General features: G+C 52.0%; 1 protein-coding gene across 3 annotated transcripts in view; it reads right to left on the reverse strand.

The window, feature by feature from the left end:
* Nucleotides 1-20879, reverse strand: part of LOC132379315 (semaphorin-4G-like) — a 232914-nt gene that overhangs the window by 46445 nt on the left and 165590 nt on the right. For 2 of the 3 annotated variants that reach the window (XR_009507384.1, XR_009507383.1), the window contains exon 15: nucleotides 20394-20472. The exons of the other annotated variant lie outside the window; for it this stretch is intronic. The gene's annotated coding sequence lies outside the window, so the exon portion shown is untranslated. The remainder of the gene's footprint in view (nucleotides 1-20393; nucleotides 20473-20879) is intronic. 3 annotated transcript variants of the gene reach the window in all.

Below are 20879 nucleotides of genomic sequence, written 5' to 3' on the forward strand. Positions count from 1 at the left end.
AGCAGGACCCTCAGCCCAAAACGTCGACTGTACTTTTTTCCATGGATGGTGCCTGGCCTGCTGAGTTCCTCCAGTGTTTTGCGTGTGTTGATATATGACATCTATCTCCTTTTGTGTTATGAAGCCCTGCACTGGTGTAACCACAGATCCCACAATACTTATTTAATGTGTCGAATTCTATTAACCTGTAACTGAACCCCATCATGGTGTTCAAATTAAAGTCCTCTCATGCACTCTTACACCAGCAAAAACCCTGCACCTATTGTGAAGGTCAGGCCTCAATATTTCCATGAGTGGAGGAAATGTTCCACTGGTTCATGTGACAAATTATTTTCACACACACACCCACACACACTGACCTGTTTCATTTAAGTGGGTCAGCATCTCCACTATCCTGCCTCACAGGAACACACTAAAGCAGTCAAGTTAATCTCATCTGGTCGTGGAGAGAATGTTTTAAACCTCGCTGATGTTTAAAGAAAAATCAAATTGCACTTTGGAAGGAAAAACCAAGGTAGAACATACAGGGTAAATGGTAGGGCACTGAAGAGTGCAGTAGAACAGAGGGATCTGGGAATACAGATACAAAATTCCCTAAAAGTGGCGTCACAGGTAGATAGGGTAGTAAAGAGAGCTTTTGGTACATTGGCCTTTATAAATCAAAGTATTGAGTATAAGAGTTGGAATGTTATGGTGAGATTGTATAAGGCATTGGTGAGGCCGAATTTGGAGTACTGTGTGCAGTTTTGGTCACCTAATTACAGGAAGGATATTAATAAGATTGAAAGAGTGCAGAGCAGATTTACAAGGATGCTGCCGGGACTCGAGAAACTGAGTGACAGAGAAAGGTTGAATAGGTTAGGACCTTATTCCCTGGAGTGTAGAAGAATGAGGGGAGATTGGATAGAGTTGTATAAAATTATGATGGGTATAGATAGAGTGAATGCAAGCAGGCTTTTTCCACTGAGGCTTGGGGAGAGAAAAAAAACCAGAGGACATGGGTTAAGGGTGAAGGGAGAAAAGTTTAAAGGGAACATTAGTGGGGGCTTCTTCACACAGAGAGTGGTGGGAGTGTGGAATGAGCTGCCAGATGAAGTGGTAAATGCGGGCTCACTATTAACATTTAAGAAAAACTTGGACAGGTACATGGATGAGAAGTGTATGGAGGGATATGGTCCAGGTGCAGGTCGGTGGGACTAGGCAGAAAAATGGTTTATCACAGTCAAGATGGGCCAAAAGGCCTGTTTCTGAGCTGTAATGTTCTATGGTTCTATGGTTCTAAATTCAGTGATTTACTTTGCTTATGTACATTGACTTACTAATGTTATTTTTAAATGCAGCCATGGTTGTACTGGGAGAAACTGGGTGGCCATTTTGTGCATGGTAAGATACCACAACATTCAATGTACAGTAATTGAGGGTGATTTTGGCCTGAAACCTGAGGGAAATTCCAAAAATGTTCATACAAAATAACACAAGATGCATTACAAAGAGATCAGGCTGAACTCTTGATTCAACACCCCCACCCCCCACACAAACGATACCAATTCTGAGACCCTTTCTACCTGAGGTGATGGTATATATAACAGACACTCAGCTGAGATTTTTACATAGAAAACATAAAACATTGAATGTTACAGCACAATACGGGCCCTTTGGCCCACAATGTTGTGTTGACCTTTTGAACCTACTCCAAGACCAATCCAACTCTCCCCTGCCACATAACCCTCCATTTTTCTATCATCTATGTGTCTGTCTAAGAGTTTCCAAAATATCCCTGTGTACAAGCCAGTACCACCACACTAGCAGGGCATTCAAAAGCCCCCCCACTCTCTGTGTAAAAAAATCTTACCCCTGTCATACCCCCTCCCTATACTTTCCTTCAATCATCTTAAAATTATGCCCTCTCGTATTAGCTCTGGAGCGAGAGATGAGCCTTCTCAACTCCAAGAGCTCGATGGACTGAGAGGTAACCTGCTGGTCATGCTCCAACCAACCAGCCTGAAAGAAAAGCGAAGCTGCAGGCTGGCTGAAAAGCAGGGATTCCCAATCGATAATCAGAAGTGAGGGTGTAGTCATTTTAATGTAACTATCTGACTCGCAAGTGGAATGACCAGTTCACTGAGAGCACAGAGGAGATTCCTGTGACTGTCGCACGCTCCATTACCTGCTTCAGGAGGTAAATACCTGATCGTTGTGCTGTAGTACTGCCACGCAGCCTGCACACTGACTCAATCAAACCAGATGATCTTTTGCAGAGTCGGGAATATTTTAGCATTTTTTCAGATTGCAACTTTGCCCCAGACTTCAGATAGCTGTCTGTTTAATAGCCCCCTGCCTTTGTGTGAGTAAAGCTGGGGAAGAGATCCAGTGTGAGGTTGCAGGAGGATCCGTTCCTCTCCACCCTGAGCCCATGAAAATATTTCTCTGTCCCTTATTGTTATGGTATGGCTGCTATTTAACGACACAAGTGCTTTGTCAGGGAGGAGGCTCACTCCTCCACAACGCCACATTCATTCCGATTTGTTTATCACCCGTACTTCAAAACGTGAGAGAAATGTGTTGTTTGCATTAACCGGCCAATTTAAACGCCAGAGCCTCATTCCTACACCCAGTAACCTCTGATAATAGACTCACACAGAAACAGGCCCTTCGGCCCATATTACCCATGCTGACCAAGTTGCCTAACTGAGCTGGTTCCATTTGCCTGCGACTGGCCCAAATCCTCCTGACACTTTCCTATCTGCATAACTGTCTTTTATATATCGTTAACGTATCCTCTTCCCTTGGCAGCTCATTCCAATTGCCCGTCGCCCTCTGTGTAGTGGAAAAGAGTTGCCCCTCAGGTCCTCTCAACTTAAACCTGTGCCCTCTAGTTTTGGGCTCCCTGCCCTGGGGAAAAGACTCTGGTCATCAAAAGTTTGAAGTTCAAGTTATTACCAAAATATGTAAACCACAAGAGATGCATCTTCTTCCAGGCAAAGGAACACAAAGGAGTCCATGGAAAAGGACACACACAATGAGAGTGACACATCTGACGCGCAACGCAGAACAAATGGTGCAAATAGTTAAACACATAATATATAGACCATGAACTACAGAGTGGCTGAACGTGAGTCCATTCAGCGCCGAGGCGAGTGAGGGCTAATCCGGCAGTCCCGCGTCAGCAGGACAACTACCACACCCGAACCTGGCGGCATAGGACCCAAGATGGTAGAAGCAAGAAGAGGGGAAGATGGATCAAACGCAGGCAGGTGGCACTGAACATCAGTTTGTTTCTCTATGCCACCCTGGATTTTGAAAACCTCTCCAAGGTCAACCCTCAGTCTTCTGAGAAAAGATCACAGCCTATCCCCCCTCTCCCTATAACCCAAACCCCCCTCAATCCCAGTAACAACTTTATAAATCCTTCAAGTTTTAAACATTTTGTTGTAATAGAGATACTTAATGCATTCCAGTTCATCTCGCCTCTCAAAGTCAATAGACAATAGGTGCAGAAGTAGACCATTCGGCCCTTCGAGCCTGCACCGCCATTTTGAGATCATGGCTGATCATCTACTATCTATACTCGGTTCCTGCCTTGTCCCCATATCCCTTGATTCCCCTATCCATAAGATACTTATCTAGCTCCTTCTTGAAAGCAACCAGAGAATTGGCCTCCACTGCCTTCCGAGGGAGTGCATTCCAGACCCCCACAACTCTCTGGGAGAAGAAGTTTTTCCTCAACTCTGTTTTAAATAACTGACCTCTTATTCTCAAACCATGCCCTCTGGTACTGGACTCTCCCAGCATCTGGAACATATTTCCTGCCTCTATCTTGTCCAATCCCTTAATAATCTTATATGTTGCAATCAGATCCCCTCTCAATCTCAAGTCCAGCGTGTACAAGCCCAGTCTCTCTAACCTCTCTACGTAAGACAGTCCGGACATCCCAGGAATTAACCTCGTGAATCTACGCTGCACTTCCTCTCCAGCCAGGATGCCCTTCCTTAACCCTGGAGACCAAAACTGTACACAATACTCCAGGTGTGGTCTCACCAGGGCCCTGTACAAATGCAAGAGGATTTCCTTGCTCTTGTACTCAATTCCCTTTGTAATAAAGGCCAACATTCCATTAGCCTCCTTCACTGCCTGCTGCACTTGCTCATTCACCTTCAGTGACTGATGAACAAGGACTCCTAGACCTCTTTGTAATTCTCCCTTACCTAACTCTACACCGTTCAGATAATGTCACCTTTTTTTTAAATTTCCTTTTCTATTTTTTCAGTCTCTTTCTCAGTCTTTAAATCATATCTAGAAGGGCTCTGTGTCAGAAAAGCCAAACCCCTTGTGCTGTTATCGGCTCTGGCCTCTGGTATCATACAGTTCAGTGAGTTCAAGGAGAGAGTAACATGAGGAGAAATTGCAAACACTGCAAACTCTCAGCAGGTCAGGTGGCATTCATAGATCTTTCACCTCAATGCCCTTTCAGCAAAACAGCTTTGGAGGTCTCAGTCCTGAAGCATTCAGACTCTGAAATCAGAACCAGGTTTCATATCACTGACATATGTCATGAAATTTGTTGTTCAGGTTCAAGAAATGCACCTCTCCTGCAAATTCTGGCCTGATTTTCTTCCACAGTGAGGAGTGTCAATGGAAAAAGTGTTGAAGGATAGATACCTAGACACAAACAAAATCACTGAAAAGACTTGTGGGTCAAGGTCTACACTGAGGACTGGGTTCAGACACAGATCAAAGTTTGATTTTGCATAATCACCATAGTAAGAAAATGCTAAGAATAAACCACTGGGAATTTTGCAGATCCTGTCTACTTTGTAGGCTGTGGTCTTCAGTGATAAAGCAGACTGTAATGCTTTTCTCTATTCATCCCAAACTGAAGGGTTTTCAGTATTTACCTTATTTCTTTATCACATCAAAAGGATAAAACTTAAACCTGTCTAATCTGTGCTGAGAGCAAGTCCACTCCCTGGGCAATCCCACTCCCCAAGCAATCCCATTCCCCAAGCAGTCCCATCTCCAAGAAATCCCACTCACAGAGCAATCCGATTCCCCAAGCAGTCCCACCTCCAGGAAGTCCCGTTCTCCGAGCAATCTCACTCACCAAGCAGTCTTACTCCCCAAGCTATCCCACCCTGACCAATCGAGCATCTATCACCCACCACTTCCAATACACACAATGACATACCCAAAGACAACTGCATTAATTTCTGATGAAGGGTCACGGTGCTTCTTTCTCCATTGAAGCTGGATGTCATACGGAGCATTTTTAGCATCCTCTATGTTTACAACAATACTTATGAATAAGGTATATTGGAAGTTCAGAACAGACAGAACAACCAGAAACAAAAATTGTGTCTAATTGTCCAATAATACTGTACTGTGCAAATATCTTTGGCACATACAGTGTATACCCCTGGGGTGCCCACCTTTCCCTGGTCTTCCTTAAAACCATTCCTCAACCAGAAGGTTTTTGATTTACAATACTGAAGTTCCACAGTTCACATGAAGCTTTATATAGAGTAAAATAGTACAGAAACAAACCCTTCACCCAACTGGCCCATGCCAATCCGATCTAGTCCCATTTGCCCAAGTCCCACTAAACCAAGGGTTTCCAACCTTTTTCATGCCATGGATCCTCACCATTAACTGTGGATCCAAGGTTGGGAACTGCTAGTCTAAACCTCTCCCACTCAAGTACCTTTTTCTAAGTTCATAGGTCAATGCACCCAGGGTGTAAATGCTATGAATTTGTGTTTTTTTTTGCAGCAGTGATAACTCAATAAGTTATAAACATGACAAACATAAATTGTTCGCTGAGTCGTTGTCATCTCATGGCAACCCCTGAATAGTGCAGTTGTCCACAGGGCTTTCCAGGTTCCAGTCCACGTGCTGCCCAGGTTGGGACCCAGCTGGACTGAGACTCAGGACCAGCTGCCTCGAAGTCCAGTGCTGAGACCAATATACCACCGGCCGGCCCGAACACTTAAATTAACATGTTTGTTTGTGCAGTTAATATAATTCTTTGAAAAGTTATTGTAGCTGCCTCAACCACTTCCATGAGCAACACATTCCATATTCGACTGACTAAAAAGGTTTCAGCTGCCACGTTGGAATTTGAACCTGAATTTCTGGACTTGCCTCTGGACTGCCATAAATAACTATGTGCTATAAAATCTCATAAATGCCTTGTTACAGCAGCACTTAACATGAATCAATTCCCGACTGACTGAGTTAAAGAAAATGTAAATCGGACACAGAAGGTCACAGAGAAATATAGCATGGATAACAGGCCGAGCCAACCACTGCAGCCGTTCAGCTAGTTCCAATTTCCTGTGTTCACCCCATATCACTCAAAGACCTCTCCCTCCATGTACCTATCCAAGGGCTTCTTAAATGATACAATTGTACCTGCCTTGACCACTTCTGGCAACTTATTCCATATACTCACTCCCCTCTCCCTCGTGTGGAGAAGTTGCCCCTCAGACCCCTTTTATACCTTGCCTTTCTCAACCTAAACCGAGTTCTGGACTCCGCTATCCTGGGGAAAAGATATTGAAATCTGCCTTATCCATGGCTGTCATAACTTTAAACATTTCTCTGAGGTTACCTCTCGTTATAATACATATGGTAGTGTAGTGGCGAGAGTAATGTACAGTGACTGGGATTCAATTCCTGCCGATCAGGGTTCGCTGTAAGGAGTTTGTATGTTCTCCCTGTGACCATGTGACTGTCCTCCAGCTGCTCTGGTTTCCTCCCACAGTCCAAAGACAAATGAATTAGAAAGGTTTAGTAAGTTACAGGCACGCTACGTTGCCAACAGAATAATGGCAACACTTGGGTCTGGCCCCAGCACATCTTCAGACTGTGTTGGTCATTGATGTAAATGAAGCATCTCAATGTTTCAATGTACAAGTGAAAATATAATAAAGCTAATCTAAAATAATCTAATCCTTCATTCAAGGAATAAAGACCCAGTGTGTCACCTTCTACCTATAGAGACCTGGCCTGGTCACCCTCTCCCTATAGAGACCAGGCCTGGTCAACCCCTCCCTATAGAAACCCGGCCTAGTCACCCTCTCCCTAGAGAGACCAGGCCTGGTCAACCTCTCCCTATAGAGACCCGGCCTGGTCAACCTCTCCCTATAGAGACCCAGCCTGGTCAACGTCTCCCTATAGAAAAGCAGCCTGGTCAACCTCTCCCTATAGAGACCCAGCCTGGTCAACCCCTCCCTATAGAGACCCGGCCTGGTCAACCTCTCCCTATAGAAAAGCAGCCTGGTCAGCATCTTCTTATAGAGACCCAGCCTAGTCACCTTCTCCCTATAGATACCGGGCCTCGTCAGCATCTTCTTATAGAGACCCAGCCTGGTCAACCTCTCCCTATAGAGACACAGCCTGGTCGCCCTCTCCCCACAGAGACACAGCCTGGTCGCCTTCCCCCTATAGATACCAGGCCTGGTCAGCATCTTCTTATCGAGACCCAGCCTGGACACCCTCTCCCTACAGAGACCCAGCCTGGTCAACCTCTCCCCATAGAGACCCGGCCTGGTCAACCTCTCCCTTCAGAGACCCGGCCTGGTCAACCTCTCCCTATAGAGACCCGGCCTGGTCAACCTCTCCCTATAGAAACTCAGCCTGGTCGACCTCTCCCTATAGAGACACAGCCTGGTCACCCTCTCCCCACAGAGACACAGCCTGGTCACCTTCTCCCTATAGATACTGGGCCTGGTCAGCATCTTCTTATAGAGACACAGCCTGGACACCCTCTCCCTATAGAGACCCAGCCTGGTCAACCTCTCTCGAAAGAGACCCGGCCTGGTCAACCTCTTCCTACAAAGACTCAGCCTGGTCAACCCCTCCCTATAGAGACCTGGCCTGGTCAACCTCTCCCTATAGAGACCCGGCCTGGTCAACCTTCTATAGAGACCCAGCCTGGTCAACGTCTCCCTATAGAGTCCCAGCCTGGTCAAACCTCTCCCTATAGAGACACAGCCTGGTCAAACCTCTCCCTATAGAGACACAGCCTGGTCAACCACTTCCTACAAAGACCCAGCCTGGTCAACCACTCCCTACAGAGACCCAGCCTGGTCAACCCCTCCCTATAGAGACCCGGTCTGGTCAAACTCTCCCTACAGAGACCCAGCCTGGTCAAACCTCTCCCTATAGAGACACAGCCTGGTCAACCTCTCCCTACTGAGACCCAGCCTGGTCAACCTCTCCCTATAGAGACCCAGCCTGGTCAACCTTCTTCTATAGAGACCCAGCCTGTTCAACCTCTCCCTATAGAGACCCAGCCTGGTCAACCTCTCCCTATGGAAACCCAGCCTGGTCACCCTCTCCCTATAGAGACCCAACTTGGTCAACCTCTCCCTATAGAGACCCAGCCTGGTCAACGTCTCCCTATAGAGACCCAGCCTGGTCAACCTCTCCCTACTGAGACCCAGCCTGGTCAACCTCTCCCTATAGAGACCCAGCCTGGTCAACCTCTCCCTATAGAGACCTAGCCTGGTCAACGTCTCCCTATAGAGACCCAGCCTGGTCAACCACTCCCTATGGAAACCCAGCCTGGTCACCCTCTCCCTATAGAGACCCAAATTGGTCAACCTCTCCCTATAGAGACCCAGCCTGGTCAACGTCTCCCTATAGAAAAGCAGCCTGGTCAAGCTCTCCCTACAGAGACCCAGCCTGGTCAACCCCTCCCTATAGAGACCCAGCCTGGTCAACCTCTCCCTATAGAAAAGCAGCCTGGTCAGCATCTTCTTATAGAGACCCAGTCTAGTCACCTTCTCCCTATAGATACCGAGCCTGGTCAGCATCTTCTTATAGAGACCCAGTCTGGTCAACCTCTCCCTATAGAGACACAGCCTGGTCACCCTCTCCCCACAGAGACACAGCCTGGTCACCTTCTCCCTATAGATACCGGGCCTGGTCAGCATTTTCTTATAGAGACCCAGCCTGGACACCCTCTCCCTACAGAGACCCAGCCTGGTCAACCTCTCCCCATAGAGACCCAGCCTGGTCAACCTCTCCCCATAGAGAACCAGCCTGGTCAACCTCTCCCTATAGAGACCCAGCCTCTCCCTACAGAGACCCAGCCTGGTCAACCTCTCCCTATAGGGACCCAGTTTGGTCACCCTCTCCCTACAGAGACCCAGCCTGGTCAACCTCTCCCTATAGAGACCCGGCCTGGTCAACCTCTCCCTATAGAGAATCAGCCTGGTCAACCTCTCCCTATAGAGACTCAGCCTGGTCAACCTCTCCCTATAGAGACTCAGCCTGGTCGACCTCTCCCTATAGAGACCCAGCCTGGTCAACCTCTCCCTATAGAGACCCGGCCTGGTCAACCTCTCCCTATAGAGACTCAGCCTGGTCGACGTCTCCCTATAGAAAAGCAGCCTGGTCAAGCTCTCCCTACAGAGACCCAGCCTGGTCAACCCCTCCCTATAGAGACCCAGCCTGGTCAACCTCTCCCTATAGAAAAGCAGCCTGGTCAGCATCTTCTTATAGAGACCCAGTCTAGTCACCTTCTCCCTATAGATACCGGGCCTGGTCAGCATCTTCTTATAGAGACCCAGCCTGGTCAACCTCTCCCTATAGAGACACAGCCTGGTCACCCTCTCCCCACAGAGACACAGCCTGGTCACCTTCTCCCTATAGATACCGGGCCTGGTCAGCATTTTCTTATAGAGACCCAGCCTGGACACCCTCTCCCTACAGAGACCCAGCCTGGTCAACCTCTCCCCATAGAGACCCGGCCTGGTCAACCTCTCCCTATAGAGACCCGGCCTGGTCAACCTCTCCCTATAGAGACCCGGCCTGGTCAACCTCTCCCTATAGAGACCCAGCCTGGTCACCCTCTCCCCACAGAGACACAGCCTGGTCACCTTCTCCCTATAGATACCGGGCCTGGTCAGCATTTTCTTATAGAGACCCAGCCTGGATACCCTCTCCCTACAGAGACCCAGCCTGGTCAACCTCTCCCTATAGAGACCCGGCCTGGTCAACCTCTCCCTACAGAGATCCAGCCTGGTCAAAACTCTCCCTATAGAGACACAGCCTGGTCAACCTCTCCCTACAGAGACCCAGCCTGGTCACCTTCTCCCTATAGAGACCCGGCCTGGTCAACCTCTTCCTACAAAGACCCAGCCTGGTCAACCTCTCCCTATAGAGACCCGGCCTGGTCAACCTCTCCCCATAGAGACCCGGCCTGGTCAACCTCTCCCTACAGAGACCCAGCCTGGTCAAACCTCTCCCTACAGAGACCCAGCCTGGTCAAAACTCTCCCTATAGAGACAGCCTGGTCAACCTCTCCCTACAGAGACCCAGCCTGGTCAACCTTCTTCTATAGAGACCCAGCCTGGTCAACCTCTCCCTATAGAGACCCAGCCTGGTCAACCTCTCCCTATGGAAACTCAGCCTGGTCACCCTCTCCCTATAGAGACCCAACTTGGTCAACCTCTCCCGGCCTGGTCAACCTCTCCCTATAGACCCAGCCTGGTCAACCTCTCTCTATAGAGACCCGGCCTGGTCAACCTCTCCCTACAGAGACCCAGCCTGGTCAAACCTCTCCCTATAGAGAAACAGCCTGGTCAACCTCTCCCTATAGAGACACAGCCTGGTCAACCTCTCCCTATAGAGACCCAGCCTGGTCAACCTCTCCCTATAGAGACCTGGCCTGGTCAACCTCTCCCTATAGAGACCCGGCCTGGTCAACCTCTCCCTATAGAGACCCGGCCTGGTCAACGTCTCCCTATAGAAAAACAGCCTGATCAAACTCTCCCTACAGAGACCCAGCCTGGTCAATCCCTCCCTATAGAGACCCAGCCTGGTCAACCTCTCCCTATAGAAACCCGGCCTGGTCAGCATCTTCTTATAGAGACCCAGCCTGGTCACCTTCTCCCTATAGATACCGGGCCTGGTCAGCATCTTCTTATAGAGACCCAGCCTGGTCAACCTCTCCCTATAGAGACACAGCCTGGTTACCCTCTCCCCACAGAGACACAGCCTGGTCACCTTCTCCCTATAGATACCGGGCCTGGTCAGCATTTTCTTATAGAGACCCAGCCTGGACACCCTCTCCCTACAGAGACCCAGCCTGGTCAACCTCTCCCCATAGAGACCCGGCCTGGTCAACCTCTCCCTACAGAGACCCAGCCTGGTCAACCTCTCCCTACAGAGACCCGGCCTGGTCAACCTCTCCCTACAGAGACCCAGCCTGGTCAACCTCTCCCTATAAAGACCCAGCCTGGTCACCTTCTCCCTATAGAGACCCGGCCTGGTCAACCTCTCCCTATAGAGACTCAGCCTGGTCGACCTCTCCCTATAGAGACACAGCCTGGTCACCCTCTCCCCACAGAGACACAGCCTGGTCACCTTCTCCCTATAGATACCGGGCCTGGTCAGCATCTTCTTATAGAGACCCAGCCTGGATACCCTCTCCCTGCAGAGACCCAGCCTGGTCAACCACTCCCCATAGAGACCCGGCCTGGTCAACCTCTCCCTATAGAGACCCGGCCTGGTCAACCTCTTCCTACAAAGACCCGGCCTGGTCAACCTCTCCCTATAGAGACCCGGCCTGGTCAACCTCTCCCCATAGAGACCCGGCCTGGTCAACCTCTCCCTACAGAGACCCAGCCTGGTCAAAACTCTCCCTATAGAGACACAGCCTGGTCAACCTCTCCCTACAGAGACCCAGCCTGGTCAACCTTCTTCTATAGAGACCCAGCCTGGTCAACCTCTCCCTATAGAGACCCAGCCTGGTCAACCTCTCCCTATGGAAACCCAGCCTGGTCACCCTCTCCCTTTAGAGACCCAACTTGGTCAACCTCTCCCGGCCTGGTCAACCTCTCCCTATAGAGACCCGGCCTGGTCAACCTCTCCCTATAGAGACCCAGCCTGGTCAACCTCTCCCTAGAGAGACCCGGCCTGGTCAACCTCTCCCTACAGAGACCCAGCCTGGTCAAACCTCTCCCTATAGAGACACAGCCTAGTCAACCTCTCCCTACAGAGACCCAGCCTGGTCAACCTCTCCCTATAGAGACACAGCCTGGTCAACCTCTCCCTATAGAGACCCAGCCTGGTCAACCTCTCCCTATAGAGACCCGGCCTGGGCAACCTCTCCCTATAGAGACCCGGCCTGGTCAACGTCTCCCTATAGAAAAACAGCCTGGTCAAACTCTCCCTACAGAGACCCAGCCTGGTCAACCCCTCCCTATAGAGACCCAGCCTGGTCAACCTCTCCCTATAGAAACCCGGCCTGGTCACCCTCTCCCTATAGAGACCCAGTCTAGTCACCTTCTCCCTATAGATACCGGGCCTGGTCAGCATCTCCTTATAGAGACCCAGCCTGGTCAACCTCTCCCTATAGAAAAGCAGCCTGGTCAGCATCTTCTTATAGTGACCCAGCCTGGTCACCTTCTCCCTATAGATACCGGGCCTGGTCAGCATCTTCTTATAGAGACCCAGCCTGGTCAACCTCTCCCTATAGAGACACAGCCTGGTCACCCTCTCCCCACAGAGACACAGCCTGGTCACCTTCTCCCTATAGATACCGGGCCTGGTCAGCATTTTCTTATAGAGACCCAGCCTGGACACCCTCTCCCTACAGAGACCCAGCCTGGTCAACCTCTCCCCATAGAGACCCGGCCTGGTCAACCTCTCCCTATAGAGACCCGGCCTGGTCAACCTCTCCCCATAGAGACCCAGCCTGGTCAACCTCTCCCCATAGAGAACCAGCCTGGTCAACCTCTCCCTATAGAGACCCAGCCTCTCCCTACAGAGACCCAGCCTGGTCAACCTCTCCCTATAGGGACCCAGTTTGGTCACCCTCTCCCTACAGAGACCCAGCCTGGTCAACCTCTCCCTATAGAGACCCGGCCTGGTCAACCTCTCCCTATAGAGAATCAGCCTGGTCAACCTCTCCCTATAGAGACTCAGCCTGGTCAACCTCTCCCTATAGAGACTCAGCCTGGTCGACCTCTCCCTATAGAGACCCAGCCTGGTCAACCTCTCCCTATAGAGACCCGGCCTGGTCAACCTCTCCCTATAGAGACTCAGCCTGGTCGACGTCTCCCTATAGAAAAGCAGCCTGGTCAAGCTCTCCCTACAGAGACCCAGCCTGGTCAACCCCTCCCTATAGAGACCCAGCCTGGTCAACCTCTCCCTATAGAAAAGCAGCCTGGTCAGCATCTTCTTATAGAGACCCAGTCTAGTCACCTTCTCCCTATAGATACCGGGCCTGGTCAGCATCTTCTTATAGAGACCCAGCCTGGTCAACCTCTCCCTATAGAGACACAGCCTGGTCACCCTCTCCCCACAGAGACACAGCCTGGTCACCTTCTCCCTATAGATACCGGGCCTGGTCAGCATTTTCTTATAGAGACCCAGCCTGGACACCCTCTCCCTACAGAGACCCAGCCTGGTCAACCTCTCCCCATAGAGACCCGGCCTGGTCAACCTCTCCCTATAGAGACCCAGCCTGGTCACCCTCTCCCCACAGAGACACAGCCTGGTCACCTTCTCCCTATAGATACCGGGCCTGGTCAGCATTTTCTTATAGAGACCCAGCCTGGATACCCTCTCCCTACAGAGACCCAGCCTGGTCAACCTCTCCCTATAGAGACCCGGCCTGGTCAACCTCTCCCTACAGAGATCCAGCCTGGTCAAAACTCTCCCTATAGAGACACAGCCTGGTCAACCTCTCCCTACAGAGACCCAGCCTGGTCACCTTCTCCCTACAGAGACCCGGCCTGGTCAACCTCTTCCTACAAAGACCCAGCCTGGTCAACCTCTCCCTATAGAGACCCGGCCTGGTCAACCTCTCCCCATAGAGACCCGGCCTGGTCAACCTCTCCCTACAGAGACCCAGCCTGGTCAAACCTCTCCCTACAGAGACCCAGCCTGGTCAAAACTCTCCCTATAGAGACACAGCCTGGTCAACCTCTCCCTACAGAGACCCAGCCTGGTCAAAACTCTCCCTATAGAGACAGCCTGGTCAACCTCTCCCTACAGAGACCCAGCCTGGTCAACCTTCTTCTATAGAGACCCAGCCTGGTCAACCTCTCCCTATAGAGACCCAGCCTGGTCAACCTCTCCCTATGGAAACTCAGCCTGGTCACCCTCTCCCTATAGAGACCCAACTTGGTCAACCTCTCCCGGCCTGGTCAACCTCTCCCTATAGACCCAGCCTGGTCAACCTCTCTCTATAGAGACCCGGCCTGGTCAACCTCTCCCTACAGAGACCCAGCCTGGTCACCTTCTCCCTATAGAGACCCGGCCTGGTCAACGTCTCCCTATAGAAAAACAGCCTGATCAAACTCTCCCTACAGAGACCCAGCCTGGTCAATCCCTCCCTATAGAGACCCAGCCTGGTCAACCTCTCCCTATAGAAACCCGGCCTGGTCAGCATCTTCTTATAGAGACCCAGCCTGGTCACCTTCTCCCTATAGATACCGGGCCTGGTCAGCATCTTCTTATAGAGACCCAGCCTGGTCAACCTCTCCCTATAGAGACACAGCCTGGTTACCCTCTCCCCACAGAGACACAGCCTGGTCACCTTCTCCCTATAGATACCGGGCCTGGTCAGCATTTTCTTATAGAGACCCAGCCTGGACACCCTCTCCCTACAGAGACCCAGCCTGGTCAACCTCTCCCCATAGAGACCCGGCCTGGTCAACCTCTCCCTACAGAGACCCAGCCTGGTCAACCTCTCCCTACAGAGACCCGGCCTGGTCAACCTCTCCCTACAGAGACCCAGCCTGGTCAACCTCTCCCTATAAAGACCCAGCCTGGTCACCTTCTCCCTATAGAGACCCGGCCTGGTCAACCTCTCCCTATAGAGACTCAGCCTGGTCGACCTCTCCCTATAGAGACACAGCCTGGTCACCCTCTCCCCACAGAGACACAGCCTGGTCACCTTCTCCCTATAGATACCGGGCCTGGTCAGCATCTTCTTATAGAGACCCAGCCTGGATACCCTCTCCCTGCAGAGACCCAGCCTGGTCAACCACTCCCCATAGAGACCCGGCCTGGTCAACCTCTCCCTATAGAGACCCGGCCTGGTCAACCTCCTCCTACAAAGACCCGGCCTGGTCAACCTCTCCCTATAGAGACCCGGCCTGGTCAACCTCTCCCCATAGAGACCCGGCCTGGTCAACCTCTCCCTAAAGAGACCCAGCCTGGTCAAAACTCTCCCTATAGAGACACAGCCTGGTCAACCTCTCCCTACAGAGACCCAGCCTGGTCAACCTTCTTCTATAGAGACCCAGCCTGGTCAACTTCTCCCTATAGAGACCCAGCCTGGTCAACCTCTCCCTATGGAAACCCAGCCTGGTCACCCTCTCCCTTTAGAGACCCAACTTGGTCAACCTCTCCCGGCCTGGTCAACCTCTCCCTATAGAGACCCGGCCTGGTCAACCTCTCCCTATAGAGACCCAGCCTGGTCAACCTCTCCCTAGAGAGACCCGGCCTGGTCAACCTCTCCCTACAGAGACCCAGCCTGGTCAAACCTCTCCCTATAGAGACACAGCCTAGTCAACCTCTCCCTACAGAGACCCAGCCTGGTCAACCTCTCCCTATAGAGACACAGCCTGGTCAACCTCTCCCTATAGAGACCCAGCCTGGTCAACCTCTCCCTATAGAGACCCGGCCTGGGCAACCTCTCCCTATAGAGACCCGGCCTGGTCAACGTCTCCCTATAGAAAAACAGCCTGGTCAAACTCTCCCTACAGAGACCCAGCCTGGTCAACCCCTCCCTATAGAGACCCGGCCTGGTCAACCTCTCCCTATAGAAACCCGGCCTGGTCACCCTCTCCCTATAGAGACCCAGTCTAGTCACCTTCTCCCTATAGATACCGGGCCTGGTCAGCATCTCCTTATAGAGACCCAGCCTGGTCAACCTCTCCCTATAGAAAAGCAGCCTGGTCAGCATCTTCTTATAGTGACCCAGCCTGGTCACCTTCTCCCTATAGATACCGGGCCTGGTCAGCATCTTCTTATAGAGACCCAGCCTGGTCAACCTCTCCCTATAGAGACACAGCCTGGTCACCCTCTCCCCACAGAGACACAGCCTGGTCACCTTCTCCCTATAGATACCGGGCCTGGTCAGCATTTTCTTATAGAGACCCAGCCTGGACACCCTCTCCCTACAGAGACCCAGCCTGGTCAACCTCTCCCCATAGAGACCCGGCCTGGTCAACCTCTCCCTATAGAGACCCGGCCTGGTCAACCTCTCCCTATAGAGACCCGGCCTGGTCAACCTCTCCCTATAGAGATTCAGCCTGGTCACCCTCTCCCCACAGAGACACAGCCTGGTCACCTTCTCCCTATAGATACCGGGCCTGGTCAGCATTTTCTTATAGAGACCCAGCCTGGATACCCTCTCCCTATAGAGACCCAGCCTGGTCAACCTCTCTCGAAAGAGACCCGGCCTGGTCAACCTCTTCCTACAAAGACCCAGCCTGGTCAACCTCTCCCTACAGAGACCCGGCCTGGTCAACCTCTCCCCATAGAGACCCAGCCTGGTCAACCTCTTCCTACAAAGACCCAGCCTGGTCAACCTCTCCCTACAGAGACCCGGCCTGGTCAACCTCTCCCCATAGAGACCCGGCCTGGTCAACCTCTCCCTACAGAGACCCAGCCTGGTCAAACCTCTCCCTACAGAGACCCAGCCTGGTCAACCTCTCCCTATGGAAACCCAGCCTGGTCACCCTCTCCCTATAGAGACCCAACTTGGTCAACCACTCCCTACAGAGACCCAGCCTGGTCAACCTCTCCCTATAGAGACACAGCCTGGTCAACCTCTCCCTATACAGACCCAGCCTGGTCAACCTCTCCCTATAGAGACCCGGCCTGGTCAACGTCTCCCTATAGAAAAACAGCCTGGTCAAACTCTCCCTACAGAGACCCAGCCTGGTCAACCCCTCCCTATAGAGACCCGGCCTGGTCAACCTCTCCCTATAGAGACCCGGCCTGGTCAACGTCTCCCTATAGAAAAACAGCCTGGTCAAACTCTCCCTACAGAGACCCAGCCTGGTCAACCTCTCCCCATAGAGACCCGGCCTGGTCAACCTCTCCCTACAGAGACTCAGCCTGGTCGACCTCTCCCTATAGAGACACAGCCTGTTCACCCTCTCCCCACAGAGACACAGCCTGGTCACCTTCTCCCTATAGATACCGGGCCTGGTCAGCATTTTCTTATAGAGACCCAGCCTGGATACCATCTCCCTACAGAGACCCAGCCTGGTCAACCTCTCCCTATAGAGACCCGGCCTGGTCAACCTCTTCCTACAAAGACCCAGCCTGGTCAACCTCTCCCTACAGAGACCCGGCCTGGTCAACCTCTCCCTACAGAGTCCCAGCCTGGTCAACCTCTCCCTACAGAAACCCAGCCTGGTCAACCTTCTTCTATAGAGACCCAGCCTGGTCAACCTCTCCCTACAGAGACCCAGCCTGGTCAACCTTCTTCTATAGAGACCCAGCCTGGTCAACCTTCTTCTATAGAGACCCAGCCTGGTCAACCTTCTTCTATAGAGACCCAGCCTGGTCAACCTCTCCCTATAGAGACCCGGCCTGGTCAACCTCTCCCTACAGAGACCCAGCCTGGTCAACCTTCTTCTATAGAGACCCAGCCTGGTCAACCTTCTTCTATAGAGACCCGGCCTGGTCAACCTCTCCCTATAGAGACCCAGCCTGGTCAACCTTCTTCTATAGAGACCCGGCCTGGTCAACCTCTCCCTATAGAGACCCAGCCTGGTCAACCTCTCTCTATAGAAACCCGGCCTGGTCAACCTCTCCCTACAGAGACCCAGCCTGGTCAAACCTCTCCCTATAGAGACACAGCCTGGTCAACCTCTCCCTATAGAGACCTGGCCTGGTCAACCTCTCCCTACAGAGACCCGGCCTGGTCAACCTCTCCCTATAGAGACCCGGCCTGGTCAACCTCTCCCTATAGAAACCCGGCCTGGTCAGCATCTTCTTATAGAGACCCAGCCTGGTCACCTTCTCCCTATAGATACTGGGCCTGGTCAGCATCTTCTTATAGAGACCCAGCCTGTTCAACCTCTCCCTATAGAGACACAGCCTGGTTACCCTCTCCCTACAGAGACCCAGCCTGGTCAACCTCTCCCCATAGAGACCCGGCCTGGTCAACCTCTCCCTACAGAGACCCAGCCTGGTCAACCTCTCCCTATAGAGACCCAGCCTGGTCACACTCTCCCTACAGAGACCCATCCTGGTCAACTTCTCCCTATAGAGACCCAGCCTGGTCAACCTCTCCCTATAGAGACCCAGCCTGGTCAACCTCTCCCTACAGAGACCCAGCCTGGTCAACCTTCTTCTATAGAGACCCAGCCTGGTCAACCTCTCCCTATAGAGACCCAGCCTGGTCAACCTCTCCCTATGGAAACCCAGCCTGGTCACCCTCTCCCTATAGAGACCCAACTTGGTCAACCTCTCCCGGCCTGGTCAACCTCTCCCTATAGAGACCCAGCCTGGTCAACCTCTCCCTAGAGAGACCCGGCCTGGTCAACCTCTCCCTACAGAGACCCAGCCTGGTCAAACCTCTCCCTATAGAGACACAGCCTAGTCAACCTCTCCCTAAAGAGACCCAGCCTGGTCAACCTCTCCCTATAGAGACACAGCCTGGTCAACCTCTCCCTATAGAGACCCAGCCTGGTCAACCTCTCCCTATAGTGACCTGGCCTGGGCAACCTCTCCCTATAGAGACCCGGCCTGGTCAACGTCTCCCTATAGAAAAACAGCCTGGTCAAACTCTCCCTACAGAGACCCAGCCTGGTCAACCCCTCCCTATAGAGACCCAGCCTGGTCAACCTCTCCCTATAGAAACCCGGCCTGGTCACCCTCTCCCTATAGAGACCCAGTCTAGTCACCTTCTCCCTATAGATACCGGGCCTGGTCAGCATCTTCTTATAGAGACACAGCCTGGTCGCCCTCTCCCCACAGAGACACAGCCTGGTTGCCTTCTCCCTATAGATACCAGGCCTGGTCAGCATCTTCTTATAGAGACCCAGCCTGGACACCCTCTCCCTACAGACACCCAGCCTGGTCAACCTCTCCCCATAGAGACCCGGCCTGGTCAACCTCTCCCTTCAGAGACCCAGCCTGGTCAACCTCTCCCTATAGAGACCCAGCCTGGTCACCTTCTTCCTACAGAGACTCAGCCTGGTCAACCTCTCCCTATAGAGACCCGGCCTGGTCAACCTCTCCCTATAGAGACCCGGCCTGGTCAACCTCTCCCTATAGAAACTCAGCCTGGTCGACCTCTCCCTATAGAGACACAGCCTGGTCACCCTCTCCCCACAGAGACACAGCCTGATCACCTTCTCCCTATAGATACTGGGCCTGGTCAGCATCTTCTTATAGAGTCCCAGCCTGGACACCCTCTCCCTATAGAGACCCGGCCTGGTCAACCTCTTCTTACAAAGACCCAGCCTGGTCAACCTCTCCCTACAGAGACCCAGCCTGGTCAACCCCTCCCTATAGAGACCCGGCCTGGTCAACCTCTCCCTATAGAGACCCGGCCTGGTCAACCTCTCCCTATAGAGACCCGGCCTGGTCAACCTCTCCCTACAGAGACCCAGCCTGGTCAAACCTCTCCCTATAGAGACACAGCCTGGTCAACCTCTCCCTACTGAGACCCAGCCTGGTCAACCTCTCCCTATAGAGACCTAGCCTGGTCAACCTTCTTCTATAGAGACCCAGCCTGGCAACCTCTCCCTATAGAGACCCAGCCTGGTCAAGCTCTCCCTATGGAAACCCAGCCTGGTCACCCTCTCCCTATAGAGACCCAACTTGGTCAACCTCTCCCTACAGAGACCCGGCCTGGTCAACCTCCCTATAGAAACCCGGCCTGGTCACCTCTCCCTATAGAAACCCAGCCTGGTCACCTCTCCCTATAGAGACCCAGCCTGGTCACCCTCTCCCTATAGAAACCCAGCCCGGTCACCCTCTCCCTATAGATTCCGGGCCTGGTCAGCATCTTCTTATAGAGACCCAGCCTGGTCAGCATCTTCTTACAGAGACCCAGCCTGGTCAACTTCTCCCTACAGAGACCCAGCCTGGTCAGCATCTCCCTATAGATACCGGGCCTGGTCAGCATCTTATAGAGACCCAGCCTGGTCAGCATCTTCTTACAGAGACCCAGCCTGGTCAACCTCTCCCTACAGAGACCCAACCTGGTCAGCATCTCCCTATAGAGACCCAGCCTGGTCACCCTCTCCCCACAGAGACCCAGCCTCTGTCTCTAACTCCGGGCCTCTAGTTCTGCCAGTATTCTCTTGGGAGCTTAATCACATTTTTCCTATAATGTGTTGATCAAAACTGCACACAGTATTTCAAGTGCAGCCTCACCAACAATTCACTGAACTCATCTTTACCTCAGGTGTTGGTGCGATCTGGAATGTGACATTCAGTATATTCACCAGTGTGACCGAGTCCAGACTGGGGAAAACAGTGCTGGAATCAAAAGGAAAATTTGTTTATTGCCTGACTCAGCAGGTTTCTCCTGTGAGAAGTCTGAGCTACACTGTAACTAGCAAGTTCCCTCCCACATTAATCCTGTCCTGCTAGTCAGGTTGCTAAACTATAATGAGCCTTTATTACCTTCGAGGCACATAGGGGGAAACAACAAGTGATACTATCCCTCACTGCTAACATAATCCCAAAGAACTGCAGTTGGCACTCTTCACAGCCTAGGCCACACTCTGGTCGGAGGAACAACACCTCATATTCTATCTGGGTCTTCAACATGAACACTGATCTCTCCCACTTCTAGTAATTTCTCCCCCACCTCCCTTTTTCCATCCCCCATTCTGGCTCACCTCTTGCGCCTTCCCTCCCCTCCCCTCACCTGCCCATCACCT

Source organism: Hypanus sabinus, chromosome 22 (genome assembly GCF_030144855.1).
Source record: "Hypanus sabinus isolate sHypSab1 chromosome 22, sHypSab1.hap1, whole genome shotgun sequence".
NCBI lineage: Eukaryota > Metazoa > Chordata > Chondrichthyes > Myliobatiformes > Dasyatidae > Hypanus > Hypanus sabinus.